Source organism: Ursus maritimus, unplaced genomic scaffold (assembly GCF_017311325.1).
Source record: "Ursus maritimus isolate PB19 unplaced genomic scaffold, ASM1731132v1 scaffold_32, whole genome shotgun sequence".
Classification (NCBI taxonomy): Eukaryota; Metazoa; Chordata; class Mammalia; order Carnivora; family Ursidae; genus Ursus; species Ursus maritimus.
This window is the reverse complement of record NW_024425786.1, coordinates 6,410,699-6,416,096: the sequence shown is the minus strand read 5'-3', so window position 1 is coordinate 6,416,096 and position 5,398 is coordinate 6,410,699.

Sequence of the window (5,398 nt, the reverse complement as noted above, 5' to 3'; positions counted from 1 at the left end):
GCTCAGTCCCATCTCGTTGGCTTTGAAGATGGCAGAAGGGGCCATGAGCAGGGGAATGCGGGTGGCTTCTAGAAGCTGGAAAGGCAAGTCCAGAAAGGAGTGCAGCCCCGCTGACACCTTGATGTTAGCGGAGACCCAGCTCGGACGTCTGACCCCCCACAATGGTAAGGTGATATATCTGTCTTATTTTAAGCCCCAAAGTCTGCGATGGTTTGCTCAGGCAGCCACAGGAAGCTGATACAGAATATAGAAATGGGAAGAGGCTGGGAGACCTCCGAGAAGCATGACAGAAAAAGCCCAGACTGCCTTGATCAAGCTGTTGGTAGAAATCCGAATGTGAATATTTCCTTGTTCCCTGGGGAGCCAGGCGGTGCAGCCAACGGGAAAAGGCAGGTAAGTGTCCCCCAAGGGAGAGACCAGCATGATTCAAGGTCACTGAGAACAGACCCCCGGGCCAGAGTGGTATAGAGGCTCCTTTCAGCAAGAAAGGGGGCGGAGAGCCACGAGAGGCAGCCCTTGCCATGTGTCCTCCCCCCCCACCACCACCATGCTCTTAAATACAGAAAGCTGGGCACGCCTGCAGGCTGGGGCCGGGGCCACGTCCGCTGCCGGCAGAACACAGGAGCCCACGCGGAGCCTGAAACACGGAAAGCTATTCCCCTGCAGCGAGGTAAGCCGGCACAGGCCACAGGCCCCTGGATGTCCTGGCAAGGAGGTGTCCAGGGCTCAGGGCCCACCCTTAGGCAGCCGAGCTAGCAGGGGCCAAAGATTGTGCCTTTCCTAACGGTTAATGACTCCAGGACTCAGAAGCAACGAGAGGCGTAGCAGAGAACACACAGCCCTTTAGAGAACACCCAAACTGTCGTGAGCAGACCATCAGGGGACATAAGGACTCAGGCCCCCTCTTCCCTGGGGTGCGTCCTCAGCGCACCTGACCTGCACACACCGCTGTGTCCTGTTGGGTCACTTCGCATAATTTCTACAACGTGTTCACAATTCTCCTTGGAAACAGCAGCCTGGCCTTCCGGTCAGGTGATTGGTCATAGTTTATTCAATCATGCTTCCTTTTTTTCTTCTTTTTTTAAAGATTTTGTTTTTAAGTCATCTCTACACCCCACGTGGGGCTGGAATTCACAATCCGGAGACCAAGAGTTTGCACACTCTATCGACTGAGCCAGCCAGGCACCCCCCCCGCCCCGAGCCAGCCAGGCACTCTCCCTGCTCTTTTTTTAGCTAATAGAGTAATTCTGACATGAACCTTTGTTCAATATTTTAATGGCTTATTTAATATTGCTAAGCGTCATTAGATATAAATAGGCTGTGTTTTAAAAGAATATATTTACTTTGTTCTTTCCTCCAAATGGACAATTAGTCCAGATCCGTAAGAAGAAGCACAGACAGAGAAATAACGCAGGAGAAGCGTAATACACCCAGGCACTCAGGCCCGCCTTGGTTTCCAGGACTCCTCTTTCCAGGGACAAGGGTGCAGGGTGCCTTTGTCCTCCTTGGTGCACCGGGGAGCTTCTGGTTCGGGGCTTGGCAGAGGCCAAGACAAAATTCATGCTGTGTAGGAGTCTTATCAGTCAACAGGTCCAAGGAAAATGTGCTCCCCTAGCAGCGTCCAGAGGCCAGAGGGTAATAAAGCCACACGGGCCCAGGGGAGAAACGGCTGCTCCTACAAGCTCTCGGCGCCGGGCAGGACCCAGCTGTCGCTTCGGAAGCAGAGCGCACCTGTTTCTCACCTGAACGGGGATGGAGAGAAAAGACACAGGCACTTCTCCGTCCACTCCACCAAGGAGGGGTAAGTGCTGAGACTACTGTCACTGTTACTGTCCCATGGGAAGAGGGGACCCACGGGGGAAGGGGAAGGCTCTGGAATGCTTCTAGCAAGGAGAGGCCAGCACTGCTCCTGCATTGCCTGGGGGGGGGGTGGCCAGCCCCGGGAGAGCAGTGGGGGGAAGCAGCTTCCCCTAACATCCCAGCTCAGACACAGGACGGGGGGGGGGGTTGAGTCCAGAGCTAGCGAAGTGTGGGAGGCTGGGGCACATCAGAGATGCCACCTTCCCTCCAGCCCCTGCCCCTGCCCGGTGCTGTTCTCCCCCACACCTCCACCCCGACCCCTGAAGGCGCCTCATCTTGCCCTTGGCTGCCGGGCTGGCTCCCGGATGTGGCAGGAAGATAGCTGATGGGGACGGTGGGGGCTCAGGGGTGCCGTTAGGCAAGCAGAGGGCTGGGGGATGGTCCAAGGGCTGTGGCTCCAGACCAGCTGCTTTTTTGGAGCAGTGGGAGGCAGCCACAGCCCCTGCCCCAATTCAGCCACCCCTGCCTAAGACCCTGGCCCTGGGCCAGCCCTCGTGAGCAGTCCTGGGTGTTGTGGCCAGCAGGAAAGTATGATCGCCTCGGTTTTCCTGAAGGCCTATCCTGCAGTAAAAGACAGGTCGAGTGTGTCCTTCAGGGCCTTGGTTTGTCGCTCCCTCCTTCCAGAACGTTCTTTCCCCAGAAGCTCACAGTCTGCTTCATCTCGTCCATTCAGCTCTCAGCCCAAAGGCTCCTCCTCAGAGGCACAGTCCCTGTCCACCCTACCGAACCTGGCTGCTCAGCCCCCACTGGTTCCCAGCCCATTACCCGGTCTTATTGTCCTCATGACATTATTGTTATTTGGATTTCTCATATGTGTGCAATTTGGGGGGTCCCCTTACTAGAATGGAATCTCCAAGGGGGCAGCACGCTGCTGGACCTTTGTCCTTGAAGCAGCCCCCACTTGGTCCAGGGCCAGACACACAGGAGACGCATAGACAGGTCTTCCAGGAGGGAATGAGTGTGTGGGCAGCTATCCCCACCCCCCAGCCATCTGCCGCCTCCAGCTGGGCTCAGCCTGGGCTCCCCTGCTCCCCATTTCCAGGGGCCAAGAGCAACCCCCCAGAGTCCCTGACCGTAGCCCTGTCTCCTGCAGAGGCTCCAGCCCATGCTGGTGCTGGTGACCCTGAGCACAGCCTTTGGCTTGGCCTTCCAGGATAGTTCCAACATCACCATGGTCAAGACGCCCAACAAGGCGGGCACAGGGCAGGTGGGAGGCTGCTGCTATCTTTCCTCCCCTGGTGGTCCGCTGGATGCCCACCTCTGGAGACCAGGGGATGATTAGAGTTGTTTCTCCCCGGAGCGTCATCCTTTCCAGGCATATTGGGACAGTGAGGTGGGGGAGAAGTAGACCTGAGTTCCCTGCTTGTGGCCTTGAGACTTCATGCCACTGCCCTTCCCCTGGGAAAGCCACTTACAGACAGCAAAGAGAATGGGGTCAAGGACTGACCGTGGAGTTTCAGGCTCCTCCCTGAACCAGAGAGCATCTAGAGATTGGGACTGGGGTGAGGGGGAGCAAAGGAAAAGGAAAGAGGGTCCTTGTTGGGTGGAGAAGATCCCGAGGGCAGAGTGTCCCCAAGGCCTAGTAAGACATATGAGTCAGGAGGGAGGGACAGCCCCTGCTGATAAGTCAAGATGAGGACCAAGAACTGACCATGGCTTTGACCTCGTGGAGGGCATGCACGACCTTGACGAGAGCAGCTGTGGTGAGAGCCGGAGGCAAAAGCTTGACTGGAGTGGGTTCAAGGGACAGTGGGTGGGCTGGAGGACAGACAGCAAGGACAGGCAGCTATTTGCAGGAGTTTTATTGCACGAGGGAGCAAAAGACGAAGCTCAGTGAAGGGGGACGAGGGAGTCACGTCAGGTTTTATAGGGCGGCAGTCTTGTTTGCGTACTGAGAGGGAGGAGGCAATAAAAAAGGAGGGAGCAGCGAGGCAGGACACACAGGGGACAACTGCAGGGAGAAAGTCCCAGAAAGAGCTAGGACAGGACCCACGGTCTACCGCCATTCATGTGGGTTATGAGTTCTGCCGTATTTTTATGATGTCATTCGTTTGTAGCTGTATTTTATTCACGACTGTTTTATAGGAGGCACTGCATTAGTTGCTCATGACGTGTGTTAATATCCCTACAACGATCTTTCCTCGGTCATGAAGGTGCCATCACCGTATCACACGGCACGCTCGCGGATTCTCCATCAAATATAGATTGTCTCTATAACCGATGAGGAAACTAAGGCTCATAGAGGTCGGATCACTTGCCCCAAATCACACAATTAGTGACAATATTTCTTTTTTTTTTTGAAGCATGATTTCTTTTTTTTTTTTTTTAAGATTTTATTAAAAGAGGGGGGGAGGGTAGGAGGAGAGGGAGAGCGAGAATCCCAAGCAGACTTCCCAATGAGTGTGGAGCCCGATGTGGGGCTCAATCTCATAACCCTGAGATCACGACCTGAGCCAAAAACAAGAGTCGGACACTCAACCGACTGAGCCACCTAGACGTCCCAAACAGTGACTTTTTTTTTAAATTTTATTTATTTATTTGACAGAGATAGAGACAGCCAGCGAGAGAGGGAACACAAGCAGGGGGAGTGGGAGAGGAAGAGGCAGGCTCATAGCGGAGGAGCCTGATGTGGGTCTCGATCCCATAACGCTGGGATCACGCCCTGAGCCGAAGGCAGACGCTTAACGACTGTGCCACCCAGGCACCCCCCCAACAGTGACTTTTTAGCAACGTTTTGTGCAGTCTGGTTCCTCATCTCACCCCACACTACTGTAGGCTTTTTACTCTCATGTAACAGCAGAGAATCCATTGTGTCCTAGGGGTAATGGCAGAAACACCCTTCAGGACAATGGCAAGGGGCAGCTGGGAACGTTACATCGTCATGTCTCGTGAGATGCCCAGGTTCTTGGCTGCAGCTGGAGCAATGCTTTCCAGGTCTTAACGTCATTATGAGGTTTCATTATAAAACCTACTTGGAGAGACACAGAACATTCGTGGACAAGAACCTCACGCTGCTCCCGTGGTCTTGCACTCTGCCCATGTTTCCTCTCGGTGGCTCGCTGGGGTCGCTGACGGTGGGCCTGCTGGTTGACAGGTGCAGCAGATAAAGAGGCGTGCTGCCCTCACTGAAACCACATGTCTCTAAACGACTGTGCCTGTGGTGGGGAGTTGCTGTGATCTTGGAAATCAAGAGGCCCGAAGTCTAGTCCCCACTTGGCCACAGACACCTTGTCCTGGAAGCAAGCCCCTGAATTTCTCGGGATTTCTTCCCGTGTCCACTGCACAGAACAGCATTCCCTCCATCAGCCACCCCATGCAGGCGGCACAGCCCTGGAGAGCAGAGTGCTTGACGGCACGTGGCCTGTGCCTGGCCAGTGCTTCCAGCAGGTGCTCAATAAGTGCTTGTTGACTGGGTTTAATTCCCAGCCAGGTGACCCGGGGCTCCAAGCTGTAACAGCCGCAGCCCCTCCCTGGGCAGCCTCACGGCATTGTTGTTGTGAGGTTTGGGGTTCAGGCTGAGTCACCGCACATGCCCCAG